Below are 21,387 nucleotides of genomic sequence, written 5' to 3' on the forward strand. Positions count from 1 at the left end.
GTCTGTAGATTGCCATGTCATCAGCATGTATGATGATAGGGATGGTGAGGTAATTCAGAGGGAAACCCGTTTATAAAGACAGAGAAAAACATGGATAAAGGACCAAGCTGTAGGATAAATCTTTGTATAAACTATCAGTAGAGGAAGTCCTTAGACCTAGTTTGACTTTGAAAGATGTTTATCATAATAATAACTGCTGCAGTCATCACTTCAATATTCCTTACTGCAGGACCAGATAGACAGCCTAGCTTGCAGAGCTCAAGTCTTCTCACGGATGGCCTTGGGTGACTTCATCCCACTCAGATGTCAGGATATCTGTTCTGTAAGGGAGGACATTGGCAGATGCTGTCTTCAGACTTGTCTTGCTGCAGTCCATTGTATACTGCTTGGAGTAGTTTGTGTCATCAGTCTGAAGTTAGTCCGCTTCCAGAGTAGCTGATAAGTATCCCCATGGGGATTTCAGATTTTTTTTATTTTATAGCTGCTAGATGTCTGATAGTGACAGTAAAAATTAATTGCTTGGAGAGTGGAAAGGAAATTCCACCCAAAACCTTACATGGGTTTTGTGCTTGTTGTCTATGACCTTAGCAGCAGCATGTACAGTTGTCCACATTGTGCCAGATTCTATCGAAGGATGATCTGTTACATGGCACAGCCTCTATGAAAAAAAATAAATCAAAAGGTGGCACGATTCTGGTTGTATTCTACCGTAGTGCTGGCCACAGCCTCTGCAAGCATCCTCTCAAAAAACAAACACTTGGAAAAGTGCCACAGAAAAACCAGTGACAGTATTTATTTGTAACTCTGAAGATTTTCCTGGATCTGGTGACTCAAAAATCAATGTAGTACATTTGCAGTCTCTGTCCTTAGAGAAATTAAACCAACTGAAACCAGATCCAAGTCTTTTGGGTTGCGGATACCATGATGGGAATTGACACAATCCCTAAGTCAAAGTATGATTACAGTTCATGAAATTAGTATTGTTTCAATTTTTGATGTTAGCCAAAAATGCTGTTTGCCGCACCCGCAATGTGCCCAGAACTGACTCCTGCAATTCATATGGAGTTATATGTATTGATAGCATATCTAAATAAGACTGTAAATTCTTTTTTATGAGACCCATTGCTCTTACTATTGGAACTGTCTGAGTATCCTTCCACATTGTCCTCATTTCAGCCTGCAAATCCTGGTATTTAATCACTTTGTCTCTCTCTGTATGTAAGTCACTGTAATCACTGAGTGTAGCAATTTCAGTGATCAGTGCTACTTTTATCATCTTTTTCATGGGGTAGTATATCTGGTTTTCTGTCATCTGTATTTTGAACTTTTGGCAATGGGTGATCCTATGTGATATAAACATCATCATGTAGCCCGGGCTGTGTACTACATGAACTACAAAATGAACTGGCACCTCACCTAAGTGTCATGTTTAATCATAGCCTCACCTCAGGCTTCATGCCCACTGAGTGCCGCACAGTTACAGTTATTCCACTCCACAAGGGAGATCCTGGGAACTACTGCCCCATCAGTCTGACGAGCCTGATCTGCAAGGCCATGGAACGTATTATCATGGAACTTATAAACAAAGACATTGGCAACCTTCAAACACTGGACTCCACTCAGTTTGGGTTCGTGAAGGGGCAATCTTGTCTCCTGAACCTGATTGACTTCTTTGAATCAGTCTCCAGAGCTGTGGATGAGGGTAAGGTGGTCCACACAGCCTATCTGGACCTTGCCAAGGCCTTCAACACTATCCCCCACTCTGGAATCACAGATAAACTTACTAAGCAGGGCATTAATCCCTATGTCACTCGATGGGTTGCCAACTGGCTTACTGACAGAACCCACACTGTAAAAGTAGCAGACTCCAAATCCAGCACCAGACAAGTGGAGTACCTCAGGGTTCAGTCCTGGGACCGCTCTTGTTTGGCATCTACTTCTCTGAAGTACATGTCAACACTACGGGACTTTGGCTAACAAAGTTTGCAGATGACTGCAGACTGGGAGCCATTACTGAATCCACAAATGATGTGGATATTCTACAAAAGGGCCTTACAGAAACAGATGCTTGGTGCCAGAGCCATGAGCTCAAGCTCAATGCCAAGTAATGTATAGTTATCTCCTTTAGGAAAATAACATGTACCCGTGAATTACCACATAGGTGGCAGTACACTAAACACCGAAAGTGTGATGAGACTTAGGGACACAGGTGGACAGTGGTCTCACCTTCTATAACCACATCGCCACAACAGTCAGGAAATCCTATGTGGCACACCTCATCACTAAGGACTTTTCACCCAGAAAAAAGGATGTCATTGTAGACATCTGCAACAACTGGAAGGGCCGAAAAAATACCTCTCTAAATCCTATGCTGACCATCAAAAAAAACCTCCAGCTATACTCTGTCACATATCGTCTACTCAGAGGCAATCTCTGCTCAACATACAAGGCCATGTCAAACCCAGAGCTGTTGGACATGGTGCACTTAAAGAAATCCCAATCTCTCAGAGCCACATGCTCCAGTGATCTAAACCTTGTCATCACAATGGACAAAACATGCTGGAGGGATAGGTTCCTGACCCACAGACTCCCCGACTCTGGAATAGACTGCCCATACATGTCAAGCAGAGCGCCTCTTTGGCCCTCTTCAAAAGGAACCTTGACGACTGGATGGGAGATAGGAAATTCACCCCAGAGATCACGTCAGTCGCCCTGCTAGACAGGGGTCCAGGGAAGTAAATATTGTGGAAAGAAATAGCCAGGGAATTGTTATGGCTAGGCTTGTATAGACCCTAGGGTCAGTAGCCTAGTACCAACCTATGAATCATTCTCTATAATGCTTTGTGGCTGACATTTCCAATGCTTCCCAGTCAGTATTGTAATGTTTACACAATCTCAAATGCAGCAGTCTTGCCAGATTATTACAGCTTTCAGTATACAGGCTGTCTGCCATTAGTGTATCACACCCAGCAACAAGATGTGTGACTGTTTCCAATTCTGTTTTACAGAACCTGCATTTGTCTTTCTCCCACATGTTCAACAGACTTTTGTAAATCAATGTGTACATTGCATGGAGTAGTCTGTCAATCCTGGGCTGCCAATATTAACCTTTCACCTCTCCTTAACCATTCTTTCATCAGATCCTGATTAACTTGAGATTGTTCTGGAAGTTTTCTATACTTTCAACTATAGCTGTGCCTTTTCCACATTTCTTGCCTTCTCATCTGATCATTCTCCTTAAATTCTCTTTCTTTTTTTGGCACATTCATTTGCTGCTGATTGTTGTCTACTTCTGGTTTGATTTCCATTCCCACTTGATGCTGATGTGCTTCTACTAAACTAAGCAGGGAAGTCATCTTTAGATTTGTTCTCCTCATGTTTCAAAACTTTCACTATGTTTGGATCTGATTAGATGAGCAGATACGTATGAAGACCTACGATTGCAGATCTATACATGCAATCAGTTTTGGGAGGCCCATACCCCCTTCAGAACAATGGATATATAATTTTGGTATACACGGATTTGTTTATATAGATATATATATATATATCAGTTGATAAGCTGATCCCATACCTTTTGGGACCAGTCAGTCACATCAAAACTGTAAGTTAGAGTAATGGCATTAGGCATGTTCTCCCAAGCAGAAATGTCCATACTTTTGTTCAGGTTGGTTGTCTCGCTGATGCTTCCTGCATAGTTATCAGTGAAAAAGCTGGTGGTATTCCTCCATTATTCATTTAAGAGGAGATCCCTGTAAAGTGTTTTGAGCTGTTGGGTACCCACTTCCCTGGGCTTCCAAGGTGACTTACTGTAGTCAGCTGAGAAATTGATGCTAAAGCACAAAGTTGCACCTGCTAGCTTGCTTCAGCTAAGTGGTTCCTAAACCCATCACATGATTCAAATGTATTAGGGGGTCCTTTTAAGAAAAAACTGATAGGACCTACCCAGATGGAGAATTATGATACCCCGGATTCTGTAGCAGATGAATTGAAGTGTGGCCCAACACATAAATCTAAACACTATGGCTATCCTATCTTGTGTTATCCTGTTGGTGGATCTTTCAGCATCCTTCACCAAACAGTTTTCATTTCGGATACATGGAGTACTCACAGGTCCAGTTGTTGTGTAGGACCTTCATGGTTCTACCTGTACCTAAGCCTATTGCTGATGCTCAGTGTGATGCCCCACTACTGGTCTAGTAGTCAGTCTAGTAGCAGTGGAGGACGTACATTGGGAGGATGACAGGTACACGCAGAATATTTCCAAATGCAGCTCACTGCATCAAGTGCAGTTTCCCTTAAGAGCACACAGAGACCACAGTCATTCCGGGGCTGGTTTCTCCCTCTTTCTCCAGATCCCCATTAAGACTCCCCATTGACATAGCTATAGAGTTGAGATCTCAGCTGAGTGGCCAAGCCCAGACCTCCAACACACACTCTGTCCAACCAGTGCTTTGTGTCCCTGCCCAAGTAACTGACACACACACTCTTGGAGATTTGTTTTACTTACACACACACACACACACACACACACACACACACACACACACACACACACACACACCTGGGAAAAGCTGGCACAGGTCTACTAGCTATGCCCCCTTCTACCCAGACTAGAAGGTAGTTATTACTGCCATCAGGCAACTATCAGCTAATTTAAGGCCCTTAACAAAGGGTGTCCAATCTTACTGTGTAATGTTACTATCACTACAAACGGTAGTTTGACCAAGAGCAAGGCTATTAGGAGTGGTCTACACAGTGTCATCAAATAAATATGCAAGTACTCTGAGAACATAAATATGTCTCTACACAGATCAGCCACAGTGGAAGGTTTAAATATATTTAATAAATAAAAAACAAGAAACTGCTCAGTGTACACCAAGTTACATAAGAGTTCAAAATTACAGCAAATATTTAAAACATTGCAGAACAGTCTCAAATAAATTAAAATATCTAAGCTAAACATTGCTGTATTCCTGACTGTATCTAAGAGAATTACTGTACCCTAATTACTAACTTCAGAGCAAGCAATGCAAATGTGGTGAGTGGATCTTGATGTCAGGTCAAAGATAAATATAGAAGGATTTCCTAACCAATGTGGTGGTGTGATTATCAAAGGAGAGACAACTGTCCACCTGTGTCCCAAGGTCTCTTATCACACTTTCAGTGTTAAGTAGACTACCACCCGTGTGGTAGTTCATGTGTACAGAGTTTTTACCAGAGGGGATGACAATGCACTTTTTTGGCATCGAGCTTCAGGTCATGGTTTTGACACCAGGCATATGGCTCAGTGAGGCCCTTTTGTCGGATGTCCACATCGTTAGGAGATTTGATTATGGCTCCTAGTTTGCAGTCATCTGCAAACTTTGTTAGCCAAAGACCTTCTGTGTTAGCCTGTACTTCAGAAAAGTAGATACCAAACAGGAGAGGACCCAGGACTGAACCCTGTGGTACTCCATTTGTCACTGGTCTGAAGTCGGACATGGAGTCTGCTACTTTCACAGTGTGTAACAACATACAGAGGTCCTGGAGACAAAATATGACTCAGAAAACAAGAGTGCCATCAGGACAAGCATCTCTTTTATATTTATGTGCTTGCTTTTGTCCTTATGTCCCATACACCTTTCACTTTTATCCCTCCCGAAACCGCACCGCAAGTAAAGTCAGACACATCTGTAGTGACTGACTGTTTTGGAGCAGGGAGGGAGAAGAGAAGGCCTGGATCCAGGGATATTTGCTGTCGCCACAAAGTGATTTGTCTTCTGACAGACCCCAGCACTGGGACTTAAAGACAAAGGATGCTGGTGCTGGGCTCAACGAAACTTCAGATACCATTGTAACTTTCTCATATGGAGTCTTACCAGGGGTTTCATGAGAATCATAGATGCCATGAGACCCAAACATCCACAGGTATTCCCTTGCAGTTAGGAATTGATCTAGATATAATCTAGCACATATATATATATATATATATATATATATATATATATATATATATATATATATATATTTTTTTTTTCCCCCTGTGGAAGAAAAGCTACTTGAGCTGAGGTGTCTGACACCCAAGGGACACAATCCTGTGGGAAGGAGTCAAAAAAGACTTTCAATTGTTCTCTTAAAATGCCAACTTATGTAAGAGATATCTGACCCAAATGAGAGATTCCCAAGACTCTGCCAAGATAAGTAAGTCATCTAAATATGGAAAATGTTGATACCCTGTAGCCTGCAATGGGCTATAACTGGAACCAGACAAATTGTGAACACTCCTGATGCAGTGGATGGTTCAAATGTTAAGACAAAGAACTGACAATGTGATACAGACACACAAAACCTTAAAAAAACGCCTGAAATCTGGATATGATAAGCATCTTTTAAATGCAGCATTACCAGGAAACTTAAATGAGCAAGAAGAGGTAACAGGTTGTGTGAAAAGACAGCATTTTGAACATGGGCACCATCACAAACAGATTTAGGAAAGAAAGATCCAGAACTGGTCTCCCAACATTTTCTTTCTTTGGCACTAAAAACATCCTTGAATGAAAAACTTCCCAACGTGGAAAGGAGGAACTGGTTCCATCACTCTTTGGGACATGGCATGTCTTGAAGGACAGGGGGAAATAAAAGTGTGTGGTGGATGAAAAATTACCCCCTGGAAAGGAGGAATTTCCTTGCATTGCCATTTGCAAACTTGATCAATAACCTTAAGAACCCATTTGTCTAAGACTATATGTTGATAAAGTGAAAAGTGGAGAGTCAGACTTTCTGGAAGTGAAAAGGGGTTTGATAGTGTGGGTGATGGAAGGCAAGGTCCCTTAAATAGTCATCTAATTTTTCTGGTTTTGGTGATTCCTGAATTCTTTTTGGACCCCCCCCCAAGCCATTCCTTCTTAAACATCTGTTTAAACTCATTCTGTTTAGACTGTATTTTTTTTTTGTTTACCAAAACTTGATGAGACGTTACAGAATCCTTTAGAAAACTTGGAAAAGTTGGGCTAAAATTTTTAGAGAGATTCCCTGTATCAGTTTACCTTTTTCATCACAGTTTTTAAAAACGTCTGCAGAAGAGGAACCAAAAAAGAAGTTATGACCTTACCATAACGTTCCATGTGAGTTGTTCATCTCGCCTTTTTGTTCTTACACGTGGGTTCAGAGTCGATCCCTCAGCTCCGAGTCGGCCGCTTTTCAAGCTCAAACTCTCAGAGAAGCTTGAGACCTAGTGTATATCCCATGATGCTCTACTGTAAACCCCCATATCTAGTACGCTGCACCCGAAGACAGCCTAAAAAGGAAGAAAACACTACAGTACCTACCTATCTGGGTACCTATAGATTTGCAGAAAGGAAAAACAGTATGTCCTAAGAAGACAGGCTGACAAGACTGACCAATCCACCAAGGCAACCATCTTTCTCAACAGGAGGGGGAAGGTTGGAGGGAATGTAAGAACAAAAAGGCGAGATGAACAACTCACATGGAACGTTATGGTAAGGACATAACTTCTTTATGTGAAGTTGTTCTATCTCGCCGTTTTGTTCTTACATGTGGGTAGCGTCCCAAGCACCCTAATCCTGGGTGGCTCAAAGGAGAACATTCCTGAGCACAGTGGAACCAAAGGAAGCCCTGTCCACTTTGTAATGAGTGATAAACGTGTGAAGTTTTGACCACATGGCAGCTGCACAAATGGTATCCAAGGGTAAACGAGCTGCATGAGCTAATGACGTAGAAACAGCCCGGGTAGAATGGGCTTTGACATTAGTCGGTAATGGCTGGTTAGTGGCGGCAGAATAAATGAATTTAATGCAATCAGAAAGCCACTGTGACTTTTGATACCGTTCTCTGCGTAAGAGACAAAGAATTGATCAGATTGCCTGAAATCTTTCGTTCTGTCCAAGTAGAATCTCAGTTGTCTGTGAACATCAAGCTTGTGTAACATATATTCCAGTCTGTTGGTATGGTGCCTGAAAAATGTTGGGAACTTAATGGACTGATTTAAGTTAGTTTCTGGACAGACCTTAGGAAGAAAGGTAGGATTTGTCCTGAGGGACACCCTATCAGGGTGGAAGATCAAATATGGGGGCTTGGAAGATAAAGTTTGAAGTTCGGAGACCCTACGCGCAGATGTAATGGCTACCAGAAAAATAGTTTTCCAAGACGGAAACTTCAAGTCACAGGATGACACGGGTTTGAAGGGGGCAAGCATCAATTGGGATAAAACAAGATTCAAATTCCAGGGAGAGATAGGGTGTCTGATAGGTGGTCTGAGATGGTGGGTCCCTTTCAAAAAGGCCTTACATAGTCTGTGGGACATGATGTTAGACCCATTAAACCCTACATGAAAGTTGGAAATGGCAGCCAATTGAACTCTTATGGTTGCAGCAGCTGCGCCGTCATAGAACAAGGAAGACAAGAACTCTAAAATGGTATGAATAGGGGAAACATAAGGGTCAATGTCGTGGTGAGAAGCCCAGTGAACAAATTGTTTCCATTTGCTGTTATATAGCTTCCTGGTTGACAATTTATGAGAGGAAACTAGAATATGTTGGACCGCGGGAGACCAATCTTGAGACCTGGCTAATATGTGAACTGAAGGTGTCTAGCTCTGCTCCTATAAAAGGTAATATGCTGCGAGGGCAATAACGCCGATTTTTCGAAGTTTAAGGTTATGCCCAACTGGGAACATAGGTTGATTGTGTAGTCTCGCAGACATGACCTTCCTCATAGCATCGAAGGCACCAGAATCCCGGTCCAAGAAGTCTGTCGGCTCCAAAGAGGCTGGCAGCCCTCCCCGAGCCGAGACCCCACGCTCCAATCCAGAGGACAGAGCCAAAGCCACCTGCGCTGAAGCCCCGAGGGGAAGGGTCAGAACCAAAGTATCGGTCCGACTCTCCGCCCCGGAGCCAGCGAGGGAGTGTCGGCTCCAAGACTTCCCAGTCGGAACCGAGGAGATCAAGGTCGACGGAGCAGAGGGAGGTGGATCAAACCTCGGCCCAGAGGGCTCTACTAACATCGGTTCTGTCTGCCCCGGCTCCGAGAGTCCGATTGGCTTCGGAGGAGGAGGAGAAGAACGTAGGGCTGGAATTTCAGGCTTCGAAGCAGAGTGGCTCGAAGCGGAAAGCATTTTGGCCAGGGCCGGGTTCTCTAGCAATCTCTTAACCACGCGGTCCAGGTCCACATCAGATAGCCTCGAAGAATGGGTCGAGGGATGGGTCAAAGGAGCCGAAGATGGCACCAATTGAAGAATCAGAGACTGAGGAGTCTCCAACACCGGATCCACAACTGGGCTCCGGGGTAAAGGATCGATACACGGCTCCAATGGCTGTGGAGCCGATGATCGAACCATACTAGAGGAGCTCGGAGCCAAAGACTTGGGCTCCGAGGACCCCTTGGACGACTTCAACCTCTTCGAAGCCTTGGAAGAAAGGTCGGTCTTGTCCAGAGCAGCCTGAAATTCAGGCTTCAGGAGTCCCCTATCCACCAGCTTCCTGCGCCTTTTCAAAAGAACTCTGGTGTTGAAGAAGTGGCAGATACAGCACACTTCCTGCAAATGAACAGAACCCAAACAGTAGACACAGGTGGAGTGGTTTGTCCGTAACTGACATTTTTTGGCCACACACACCTTTTGAAGCCAGACTTTTGCTTCTCAGACATTTTACTATAATAGAAATATTTTGTAACTATATATGTAAATATATATATATATATATATATATATATATATATATATATACACCAGTTCAGATCCCTGAACTCAAACCTTAGAAAAAAAGTTATTCAGTATTTTATATATATATATATATATATATATATATATATATATATATATATATATATATATATATAAAACCCTCTACAGAAGTAGCTACATTTTATCTAATCTACTAATCTAACTAATCCTAAGGAATTTCTAAGAAAAACACACGCAAAGGAGCTGACAGAGCCCTGTCACGCCCCAAAAAAACTAAGAAAGGCCTAACAAACAGCCGATAAGAAAACACTCCAATCTAACTAATCCTAAAGGATTCTAATTACACTCTAAATTCAACTAAACTTTCTAAATACTAAACACTAGCTAACACTAGAATAGAAATATTTTAGAAAAATATCACTAAATATAGAAAAAAATAGCACTGGCGCGAGCTTGCTCCGACGAGTCTGTAGATCCGTTGCAGCGGCAAACTAGATCTGGGGGTTTACAGTAGAGCAACATGGGATATACACTAGGTCTCGAGCTTCTCAGAGTTTGAGCTTGAAAAGCGTCCGACTCGGAGCCGAGGGATCGGCTCCGAACCCACCTGTAAGAACAAAACGGCGAGATAGAACAACTTCACATCCTAAATTTCTCCCCAAAAGAGAATTTAAAATCTTATTTTTGGCATCACCTAGGAGGTTCTGAGAACTCAACCTGGCAAACCTCCTCAAAACAGTACCAGTGGCCATAGCCCTGGAAGATGTATCAAACGTGTGTCATAAGCACAGTGTTAACTAATTTAAAAAAGATTTTTCCTCACAAGAAACAGCAGATAAAACATTTCTCATACTTCCACAATTAGTCAGAATAAACTAACATATGAGCCTGACAATTAAAAATTCTGAAAATCAAAGTTGCAGAAGCATATACTTCTTTCTATCCTTGTCAGAGTAGGATTGGAATTAACTAAATGGTTAGCAGTAGTTAGGATTAAATAAAGCAATACTTGCTGGCTCAGGTTTAGGAATGGTGTACAAAATCTTAAAAGAATGAGGTACTTCACACATTCTATCTGTCTTTTTGGGGCAGCAGGCTGACTATCAGCAATACTGCAGGCAATGAGATACACATTTTTACACAGAAATTGTCTAGTTCCAGTTATAGCACATTGCAGGCTACAGGGTATCAACATTTTCCATATTTAGACGACTTATCCTGGCAGAGTCTTTTTCAAAGTCTTGGGAATCTCTCATTTGGGTCAGATATCTCTTACATAAGTTGGCATTTTAAGAGGATGGAGGAAAAAGTGAAGGTTCTGGAAATTCCTTCTGTAACAGCTCATGGTATTTTCTGACAGACTGAGAAACCACAGTGCTCTCCTACTGAAAACACTGGCAAATTTTGGAAACCGCCCCAGAAGAAGAGAGACCCAAACAGGGAGAATCAGAAATTGAAAAATAAAAACAAATATATTTAAAAATGAGGATGGGGAAGGCGGAAAGGAAGTTGACGAACGGACAAATAAGACAACACAGATTTATCTTCATGGAGAGTACATAACTTTTTTATTTCACATTGTCTTTTCCATCTGTTCCTGAATGGATGGGATAGAGTACCCAGCTACTTTAATACTTTGGAGACCTCATGGAAGGATATTCTGGAGCACAGCTGAAGCCAAGAAAGTCCAAAATCTGGACTGCATAGCCAATTTGTAATGTGAAATGACTGTATGAACCTTGGACCAAGTACCTGCAGCACATATGTCACAAAGCCATAGATCTTGAAGACTGAGCTTTTGGAGTGGAAGGGAGAATAACTCCCTTTTCTTGGTAAACATATCAAATGCTCTGAGACAACCATCTTGAAAGTGCAATTTTGGACACAGCTTTTCCTACTTTAGAATTGGAGAACAACACAAATAACTGGCCAAATTTTCTAAAGGACTTTACCTAGTGTATGTAAAAACATAACGGATGATGAACATCCAATAAAAGCAGAGCATTATTCCCCCTTGTTTGATACATTTGGGAAGAAAACTGAAAGATTTAGAGACCGACTGATTGATGGATGAGTCTGAAGCCACCCTGGGGAGAAAAGAGAGACTGGTTCTCAGAGATGCTCTGTCCTTATAAAAAAATTAAGTACAGAGGTTTTGAGGACAAGGCATGTAGCTCAAACATTCTGTTGGCAGAAGTGACAGCCACCAGGAATAAGATCATCCAGGATAAAAACTTTAGATCCACTTTTGCAGCAGCTCGAAGGGAGGGCCTGTCACAGCCTACAAAAGATGGTAATATCCTGTCGAACCAACAGTGGAACTGGAGAAACTATGCAGTCAGCTCGACGGATTGAATGCTTGGGTGTGGCAGTCCTAATGGGTGAGAAAGTAAATTTGGGTTTGAGCCAAGGACCCAAGTCAGGAAAATTAGATAAGGTCAGTGAAACCTGAGCACCAGATCCAAAGCTTGGAAATGGCTGTAACCAGATGAGAGACCCATCCATTGAGGAAAGGGTGGAAAAGATATCAAACTGCTTGCGGTCAAAGCACATTTTCAGGGTATTATGTCTATTTCAGATTCTTTTAGGGTTGAACACCTGACAAACTAGGCAAAGTTTCACATCATGCTCAGTCCCTAGACAAAACAAAAAACTCAAGTTGGAGCCTTTGTAGGGAACCTGAATACCAAAGTCACACTTTTTTTTTTTTTGCGCAAACAAATTTTTCACAAAAATAAATTATTAAAAAGAGGAAAGGTCCCTAATAGGGTACTTACCTGCCCAAATTTCTGCACTGAAGCTAACTGAAACAGATGACTAGATGCGAAGCTGACAGAAATCTGCATGCAATGACTAACAGCAAGTTTGTTCTGAGTTTCTGGCACATACGTACTTCCTTCTTATACTAGCACATCTGCTTGTGCCAAGGGCAAGAGTACGAAAAAGGAGAGTGAACTTTGTAGACTGACTGGATGTACAGTGGATATAAAGTATACTCACCCCTGTTAAAATGCCAGGTTTTGAGATATTGAAAAATGAGTCCACAATAAATAATTTCAAATCTTTTCTCACCTTTAATGTGACTTACAACCTGTACAATTCAAGTGAAAAACAAATCTGTTAGGGGAATAAATATAAAAAAAATAAAAAAACATACAATAAGCTGGTTGCACAAGTGTGCACACCCTTAAACTAATTCTTTGTTGAAGTACCTTTTGATTTAACTACAGCATTCAGTCTTTTTTTGTAGGAGTCTATCAGCATGGCACATCTTGACTTGGAAGTATTTGCCTACTCTTCCTTGTAAAAGCGCTCCAAATCTGTCAAGATTGCGAGGGGATTTCTTGTGCACAGCCCTCTTCAGGTCACCCCACATATTTTCTATTGGAATTAGGTGTAGGCTCTGGCTGGGCCATTCCAAAACTTAAATTTTCTTCTGGCGAGGCCATTCTTTTGTTGATTTGGATGTATGCTTGGGGTCACTGTTGTATTGAAAGGTGAAATTCCTCTTCATCTTCAGCTATCTAGCAGACTCCTGAAGGTTTTGGGTCAAAAGTGACTCGTATTTGGAACTGTTCATAATACCCTCCCACCTTGACTAAAGCCCCGGTTCCAGCTGAAGAAAAGCAACCCCAAAGCATGATACTGCCACCACCATGCTTCACCGTGGGGATGGTGTTCTTTTGGTGATGCGTAGTGTTGTTCTTGCGCCAAAAGTACCTTTTGGAATTGTGGCCAAAAATTTCAACCTTGGTCTCAGATCATAACACATTTTACCACATGCTTTTGGGAGACAGTGTATTGTTTTGCAAATTTTAGCCGGGCCTGGATGTTTTTCTATGTAAGAAAAGTCTTCCGTTTTGCAACCCTACCCCATAGCTCCAACATATGGAAAATACAGGAGATTGTTGTTACATGTAGTACACAGCCAGTACTTGCCAGAAATTCCTACAACTCCTTCAGTGTTGCTGTAGGTCTCTTGTCAGTCTCCCTGACCAGTTTTCGTCTTGTCTTTTCATCAATTTTGGAGGAACACCCAGTTCTTTGCAACGTCACTGCTGTCCCATATTTTCTCCACTTTTTAATGACTGTCTTCACTGTGTTCTATGGTACAGTCAATGCTGTGGAAATTGTTTTGTACCCTTCTCTGACTGATGTGTTTCAATAATGAGATCCCTTTGATACTTTGTAAGCTTCTCTGCGAACTACGGCTTTTGTTTTAGCAGGCAACAGAGTAAATGTCAGGAAAATCCTACTAGGACAGCTGAACTTTATTTGGGGTTAATCAGAGTCTCTCTAATTAATGGCAGGTGTGTACCCAAGAAGACTGAATGCTGTAATTAAATCAAAAGGTACTTCAACAAAGTATTAGTTTAAGGGTGTGCACATTTATGCAATCAGCTTATTGTATGTTTTTTATTTTTTATATTTATTCCCCTAGCAGATTTGTTTGTTTTGCAATTGAATTGTACAGGTTATAGGTCACATTAAAGGTAGGAAAAGTTTTGAAATGATTTATTGTGGTCTCATTTTTTAGATCACAAAAATCTGGCATTTTAACAGGGGTGTGCACACTTTTTATATCCACTATCGGTATTCTAGTGTTTAAGCCTCATTTCTGAGGAATATTGCAAGAGTGGTTTTACAAAGAAATTCTTATCACACTGACAAGGTCTTACACACCAACAGCAAGTCCTCACCGTCTTTTTGAGTCTCTGGAATACAGACAAGTAAGCTTCTCTACCCTCTTGGTCACACCACTTCCTTCCTGCCTATATTCCCTCCCACTTGCTTTCCTATTAATTCCTTCCAGCAGCCTGACATGCTAACCACCAAGACTGCAAGAATTCCTCAAGATGCTGGTGCCTGACAAAATCTCTGGATGTACTCTACAACAGTAATACTGTGGTGTTTCTGACCATTCAAAAATGTATACCAAAGCCAGACTATATGGATGAAGGTAGAAAATGTTTTAACTAACTTGGAAAGCACAGCAACATTTAAAATTAAACTTGTCAGCATGAAAAGAATTTGTATATTAGGCAGAGTCTACATTATAATAAAAAAGGCTATACTGAATATGTGAATAAAACCAGTAAGGAATTCTTCAGAAGACAAACTAATACTGAAAACAACCCTGACATCTAGGAACAAAGTCCAAGCTATAAACTATTTTGTTCTTCCTGTTTTAACTTACCGTTTTGCTGTGACTGGCCCAAAAAGGTACTGGATCATTTGGACAGAAAAACAAGAAAAATGCTTCACGCTTATCAAATGATACATGAAAATCAGTGTATTCCAAGATTATATAGCCCTCATTCTGACAAAGTATGGGCCTCCTCGAAACTGATTACATGTCCATATCTGCAATTGTGGGGCTGCATACATATCTGCTGACATCACCAGATCCAAACATAGTGAAAGTTGTAAAACATTAGAAGTTGTCTAAGAGGACTTCCCTACATAGTTTAGCTGAAGCATGTCAGTATCGACCAGGAATGGAAATCATATCAGAATTTATTTATTTATTTTACAGTTTGTTTACCGGGATAGTTCATTGGGCCGAGAAGAGCCCGTTTTCAATGGAGTCCCGGGGAGAAATGCTCCATAAGACGTTATACAAATTTAGACGAATCATTAAAAATCTGTAATACAGTTTACAGATGAAAAACAACATTTCACGAAATATTTACAAAACCTGTCAAAGTATTTTCAAAATATCTTCGTTTATACAGTGGAGAATATAAAAGTAGAAGTGAAAGGAGCCTTGCATAGGTATCAAATGAGAGTTACAGCAGGTGTAGAGAAGAGGGGATAGGAAGAGATTAAGTGTAAAGTAAGAACAGAGAATGGTAAGAAGTGGTGGTATATGAGGGGTAAAAGGTGATGCGAGGAATGGAGGGCATGGGTAGAGTTAGCATGGTCAGAGGAAGGAGCAGGATGAAGAGCGAGAGTCAGGGTATAATGTTGAGGGTAGTTATGTAGGGACGGAGCAGGAACATTCCCAGAGGGATACGAGATGGGAATGAATCAAGGTCTTAAAGGTGGAGTGGTTATGAGTGGTGCAAATGAGAGGTGGTAGGGTATTCCAGAGCTGTGCTAGAGAAAAGGATAGCAGTTGTTTACCTGGAGGATGAGCAGGCTTGTGTAATTAAATCAGATCCTGGTTGTTGGATCTCAGAAGTCTATCAGGTAGATGCATTTTGATTGAAGAGGCTAGAGAGGAGCAGAGAGATGGAAAGAAGATAAGCTTGTGGGCATGAGAGAGTTGGATATAAGTAAGATGATTGGGGAGCGCTAGCCAATTGAGTTTGTGGAGGGCATTGCAGTGGTGGCTGGAGGATTTGTAACCAGTGGCAAACTTGGATATTTTGTTGTAACAAGAAGATAGTTTAGCCTTTAGGGAAGACTGAAGGTTAGTAAGAAGTGGGGCACCATATAGGAGGGAAGGAATGAGGTATGTAACAGAGAGAACAAGGGAGTGAGGAAGCGTTTGTGGCAGTAAAGCATACTGAATTTCTGGTGAGTTTTCTTAATATTGATTTGTAGGTGGACATCAAACTTAAAGTGTTCATCGATGAGAACACCTAAAAGTTTGGTATGGGATACTATCTCGAGAGAGGTATTGTTTTGGCTAGTAATAGTAAAATCATGCTGGTCAATAATGGTGTTTTTGGAGGGAGCAAATACCATAAGTTTAGTTTTTGATGCATTGAGTGCCAAGTGACTGTTTAACATCCAGCGCTCAGTGGAAGCGAAGCCCTCTTGGTTTAATTTTAGGGGGGAGGAGATGGAGGTGGCAGAAAGCACAGTTGCGTACACTTACCATAAATGTAGATGTTCAAGTGTGTTCACTGCTCTGGGTTTGACATAGCTTTGTATGTTAGGCAGAGATCGCCTCTGAGTAGGCGATATGCGACGGAGTAAAGCTGGAGATTTTTGAGACTGTCTGCGTAGGGCATCTGTTTGAGGCCGGTAATTCTCTGTCAGGTATTTCTGTGGCCTTTCCAGTTGTTGTAGATGTCTTGTGAGGTACATACCAAAAGGGGCGTTGTACTCTATAATGGGTCTAATGAGTGATGAGTAGAGGGGAACAATGACCTTTTTTTCTGGATGAGAAACCTTTTGTGATGAGGTGTGCCACATAGAAGGAATAATCCAGGCTGCCAGGTTCAGGGTTTGTAATTGTGGATGCATGAATTCTCCATTCTTCTGGGTCAGGACTGTTGGGATCTGAGGTAGGTGCCATCGTGGCAGGGGTGACAGGCTGCGCAGCAGTGGGTACCAGTGTTGATGTAGCCAGTCTGGGGCAATCAAGACTGCCAGTGGTTTTTCCTCCCTTATTTTGAGCAGTACCCCTGAAATGAGTGGTAGAGGGGGAAATGCATAAATCGAGAGGTTTACCCGTTGGAAGGATCGAGCATCCACTTTCCAGGCATTGCTGTGAGGTTTCCTGGTGCAGAATTTGATGAGCTGATGATTGGAGAGGGAGGCAAAGAGCTCCACCTTCGGGGTGCCCCATTTCTGGGTTACCAGGTTGAAGGTTCTGTGGTCTAGCTGCCACTTGTGTGGGTCTAGCAGGTTTCTGCTTAAGTTTTCTGTCACAGAGTTTAGGGAGCCTGGCAGGAATTGTGCTAGCAGGTGTATTTGCATGGCTGAGGCCATACGCCAAAGGGTCATGGTGAGCCTGCAGAGAGAATAAGAGAGAGTCCCTCCCTGCTTGTTGATATACCACATCACTGTGGTGTTGTCTGTTCTGATCACTAGAGGCTCCGGGGAATGTAGGGGTCTGAAAGCTGTCAGGGCATGCTGAACAACTAGCATCTCTTTTTGGTTGATGTGCAGAAGTATTTGATTTGGGCTCCAATGGCCCTGAATGCACCTGCCGTCCAGGTGTGCAACCCAGGCATAGACTGATGCATCTGTGGTGAGGGTCTGGGTGGCATGGGGTTGTGAGAAGGGAAGACCCTTGTTGTGGTTGCATGCTGCTGCCCACCAAAGAATATCTTTCCTTGGACAGGGTATCATAGTTAGGAAAGTTTCCAGGTCTTGAGAGTATTGACACCAAAGGCTTTTTAGGTACCACTGTACTTTCCTCAAATGCAGTCTGGCATATGGAATGAGTAGAATGCAGGAGGCCATGAACCTAGAGCTTGAAGGATTTTCCTTGCGGATAACTGGGTTCTGGTGGCTAGTTGAGAGAAGTAGCCTGTCAAGTAGGCTTGTTTTTCTGGAGTGCGGAATGCCATGTGGGATGCTATGTCCAGGCTTGCTCCCAGGAATACAATTGTTTGTGTGGGGGACTAGTTTTGATTTAGTTTAGTTGATAGTTGTACCCCAGGGAGGTCAGTAGGTCCTTAACAAAGGTCAGGTGCTGTAACAGCTTTTCCTGACTGTCTGCCTGAATCAGGCAATCGTCTAAGTAGGGGTAAATTTGAATATTTCTTTGTCTGCAAAAAGAAATGGCTGGAGCCAGCCATTTTGTGAAAACTCTGGGAGCAGTGGATAAGCCAAAGGGAAGCGCAGAGAACTGAAAGTGGATAGATCCTGCCCTGAAACGTAGATATTTCCTGCAAGATTCCCTGATTGGGATGTGCAGGTAGGCCTCTTTTAGGTCTAGGGTGGCTAACCAAGCATCCTTGGAAAGCATAGGAAGAAGCTGTTGGAGGGTGAGCATTTTGAATTTTGGTATCACCAGAAAGGTGTTTAGAATGGATAGATCGAGGATTGGGAGCCAGGTGCCCTCTTTTCTGGGTACCAGGAAGAGTCTGGAATAGAACCTTGGCCTATCTGGTCTGCAGGAACATACTGTATTGCCCTCATGGAGAGCAGGGAAAGGACTTGCTTTTTAGCCTCTGCCCAATGGTTTGGAGGAAGATCTGGGAATCCTTCTGGGGTTGGCAGTGTGTGGAAATAAAATGTGCATCCCTGAGACACTGTGTTGAGGACCCACCTGTCGTTGGTAACAGAGGCCCAGTTTTTTGCATGGAAGGAGAGTTTACCTCCTAGGGGCACATGCAGGTGGGCAGTGGTAAGGGGTGGAGATGTAAAGTCATTGTGAGTTCTTACCATAAGGGGGTGGCTTAGCACTCCCCATTTTTGAAGAGGAGGAACTCCATTGTTTAGATCTCTGCATTCCCTGGGACTGCTGTCTGGGGGGTCTGCTTCCCCTGGGTCTGGGCTGAGCTGGCCTGGAGGGGGCCAGAAAGGACCAGTGCTTGGAGGGGCAATGCCTACTGAACTTCGGAGGTTGGACCTGTAAGAAGTCTGACTGCACAGATTTAGCTTTTTCTTCCATCTTTTTTTAAGACCTCTTCTGCCTTGGTGCCAAACAAATTGTCTTTGTTCAATGGTGCGTCCAATAATTTTGATTTGACATGGTCTGGCAAGGTCTGTTCCTTAAGCCAAGCATGCCTTCTAAGGACAGAACCAGTGACTGCTGCCTGGCAAGATGCTTCTAGGGCATCAAAGCCACATTGCAAGGTGTGCTTAGTAACTTGGCTTACAGAATGCATAAGCTCTTGTAATTCTTTATTTTCTGCACAAACAGGAAAGGAAGATATTTTTTGTTTGAGGAGTTCTATGGTATGCTGCTGATATTTCAGCATGTGGAACTGACAATTTAGTGCTCTAACAGCACGAGTTGCAGAGGTGTATACTTTTTTATCCCCATCTGTCTAAAGCTCGGAAATTCCTGCCTGAGGGGGTGGGATTCTTAGCTGAAGTTGCTTTAATTCCTTTAGGTCCTTGAGAGATTATCTCTGGGTCAACAGTAGGATTTTTGAAAAGGAATTTGAGAGAGTCAGGGACTCTGTAGTACCGGTCAGGTTTCCTGGGAGCAGGAGGAAGGGTGTCGGGAGTCAAACTGGATTCCATAAAAACACCCCCCCTTCCAGGACAGGAGGGAATGGCCAAAGGTCTGTGCTGTGGTAAATCTAAGACTTTCCTGAGTCTCTTTTTCGACTGAGGATAGTCCTGACATTCCCATTGGAAATGCTCCCTTAAAGTATGTAGGGTTTCACCACATGAAAAATCCTTGGGAGGAGAGGCAGAGGGAATGGATTCCTCTGCATCAAAATCCTCATAAGCAGAGAGGGGTTGCATGTCTTCATATTCAGAAACCTCAGAGTCTTCGGACTCCTGTTCAGATAAAACTACTGGGGGCAAGTCTCTTTCTTTTGGAAGGGGTAGCCTGGCTTCCCCTAAGCAGCATAATAAGGTCTTCAGCCATTTTAAGGATTTGAGATTGAGGCATGGAAGCAGGTGCCTAAGCTTGGGTCATCGTTTTTTTTTAGGTGTAGTTTGTACCCTGGGCCTTAGAAACTCTGTAGTTTTGGAAAGAACTGAAGACAAGAAAGAAGTCGTCGGTTTGTGTTGAGTATCGGCAGTGTGAAGAACTTCCTCGGAAACCGGTGCCTGCTCAGCGGCTCCAGACCCATCCAAGGTAGAGACATCCGCAGGATCCTTAGTCGAAGAAGAGTCTCGCGGCATACCAGACTCCAAACGGGTCTCGGTAGCAGCCTGAGAATCTACAGAAGCAGGCATCAGGGTCTGCGAAAGTGCCTCACTGAGCACCGGAGAACTGAGGACTAGCTTAACAGAAGCACTGTCGGCAGTTTTGGACCTGTGTAGTCTGTCTCTGTCTTTATCCTTACGTTTTTTTCAAAAGATCAGTAGTCGGATGGCTTACTGTAGCCATATCGGAATAAGAGGACTGAGCACGAAAATATTTAGCTACAATAAAGGCTCGACATACAGTTTTGGCGTTGAACAAAGCACAAAAGCGACAGCAAGGGACATTGTGGTCTGGGCCTGAACAGGTAATGCAGTAAGAACTGAAGTCCCGGTGTGGTATTTGCTTTCCACAGGCAAGACAATTGTTAACTTTATCTGACATTGGTTAGAGCAAGAAAAAAGGATCCCCAATGGGGTACTTAGCTTTAGAAGACTTCAACTTCAATTCAGAAATGAAAACTCAGGTAGCGGCCGACTGGCACTCATGCAAACTACTTCTGCTTCAGGCTCCTCAGCAAGAAAGACAGATGTAATGGTGTTGGCTGCCTGATTTTATACCACAGATGACCTGACGTCAGTCCTGGAGTGACAGCAACCGACGCAGAAATACTAAGCCTCTGGTATTCAGGCCGACTGAGGGCTACCACTGGCAGGATAACGCAAGTGTGATGACTACAACAGTGAAACACGAAGAAGTTCAGATGATTGTAGAGACATAGTACAGTTTTGTACCTACCATAAATGTAGATGTCCGATAGGAATGCATCTGCAGTCCTTACAAATGGGTAGTCCTGTCATCAGGCAGCCCTTCGGTCGGCCGGATTCCAAAGTCTGGGTCTGGCTTCGGCTGGTGTCGCACTTCACCCGACGTCATAGCTGCAGTTTCTCGGGTATAAAGGCATCAGCCGACGCCATCTTCCTCAGTGTTTCTTGCCCCAGATGCCAGGTGCCCTCTTTGATGGCTAAATTTGGATAAATGCCAATGTTTCCAAATAGTAGAGAGCAAACACATAAAATAAGCATGTATGTACATATATACTAACAAATACACCATAATAGATCCCCCCCAAGCTAGCTGAAGGATGGCAAATACCCTAGGAGTACCACAGAGGGAAGGTGGGTGGGTAATCCTGACTGCAGATGCATTCCTATCGGACATCTACATTTATGGTAGGTACAAAACTGTACTA

At 42.8% G+C, this 21,387-nt stretch overlaps 1 protein-coding gene across 1 annotated transcript in view; it reads right to left on the reverse strand.

The window, feature by feature from the left end:
• BRAF (B-Raf proto-oncogene, serine/threonine kinase) overlaps positions 1–21,387 on the reverse strand; it is a 1,627,514-nt gene that overhangs the window by 249,617 nt on the left and 1,356,510 nt on the right. The window lies entirely within an intron of this gene.

Source organism: Protopterus annectens, chromosome 11.part0 (assembly GCF_019279795.1).
Source record: "Protopterus annectens isolate FY-2018-M chromosome 11.part0, PAN1.0, whole genome shotgun sequence".
In the NCBI taxonomy this organism is placed as follows: domain Eukaryota; kingdom Metazoa; phylum Chordata; order Ceratodontiformes; family Protopteridae; genus Protopterus; species Protopterus annectens.